Raw genomic sequence first — 1,491 nt, 5'->3', positions numbered from 1 at the left:
CAGTATAAATCTTCGTCAAATCTGTTGTGGTCCCGTAAAATTGTTTTGTTACCAATTTCGCGTTCGCGGAGAAGTATTGCCAACGTTGGCATGCACTCAGTTAAACGTAGTCGATGCATGTTGAACTGACACTAAAACTCAAAATGTAGTCAGAGATGTTCGTACCCGAGTAAGATAAAAATCAAATGCGCTAGCATTCAGACACAAGTTAAAATTACTTCTACATTTCAATGTGCAAGTATCTAGGTACATGTTATACTTACCACTACATCTCCATGTCGCGATAATGTTGTATGGACAAAGCATCTAGATACTTACCACAACATATTAACATTGTCGCATCTCCATACAACGGTAAATGATAACACATAGGTATAACTAGATGCGGAGTCGCGAAAGGAGGTTCCAGCGCAGACCCCGTTGCAATTTTCTCTCTCCCTCCCGCGGTATTTTTGTCCCAACCATGATTCTCGCGCGCGATGTAATTCGATGAAGAGATAAGGAACGAAAAAAATTTAACGCATAATGTATATTTAACAGACAATGTATATATATTTAGCACATGATTAATACATTTAACACATAATGTATATATTTAATTATGGAACGCGCGCATCATGCACAATATGATCTGACGCGTAAGCTATGAGTTCACATTCAATAAGCGACGTTTTATCATATACCTTATGCAAAATATTTATCGCATCGTTTTTATTCACAATACAATTGTGACGTAAATAATCAACGAAATGCTTAAACTTATTACTAACGGCATCCGTATTGTTACGCCTGTGTCTACGCCCGCGTCGTTCGATGTACCAGCGAGCCGGTCCAGCTGTCGGATGTTTCCCTAACGACGCGTTGTCATCTGTCAAACGGATGACATATTAGATTTGGAGACGAGCCGTCGACTCGTTCGGACATGCTTTACTTTGCTCTATCTATTCGCTGCGTTATTTGTTCGCAGTTATTACAATAAAGCGTGTTCCTTGTTTTCTAATTGGTGTTCCTTCTTATTTCTCCGCGACCTTCCGGTGCGCGTGCGCGAACGCGGGTGCGGAAGTGCGAACGTTACGCGGGCGAGTGCGTGATCGCGAGATACATCGCCCCGGGCGTAACAATATGATTGGTTTTTCCTCTTACTTTCTCAATGAATTTAAACCAATCGTATTAAAAAATCTCACAACAGTTACAAAACTTTTTCTATTAAATGTAACTATGGGAGCATCCTGTTTGACCACGTTGCGATTGACCACAGTCAATCTCAGCGACCAATGTCTAAAGATTTTCCACTGACCACTATGAGTGGTCAATGGTTTGTGGTTAATCGCAACGTGATCAAATGGGTCCCATTTGTAGCTCTTAGTTACTTTCGATATGTCTAGCTAATTAATTCTTGAACTGTAATCATTATTGTATATTTAATATTAATCATTATGTCTTTAATTGCTATATGTCATGAGTTAATAATTTCCTTTTCTTTACGTAAGA

This window comes from Wasmannia auropunctata, unplaced genomic scaffold, assembly GCF_000956235.1.
Source record: "Wasmannia auropunctata unplaced genomic scaffold, wasmannia.A_1.0 LD336076.1, whole genome shotgun sequence".
Classification (NCBI taxonomy): Eukaryota; Metazoa; Arthropoda; class Insecta; order Hymenoptera; family Formicidae; genus Wasmannia; species Wasmannia auropunctata.
Note: the sequence above shows the minus strand (reverse complement) of the source record.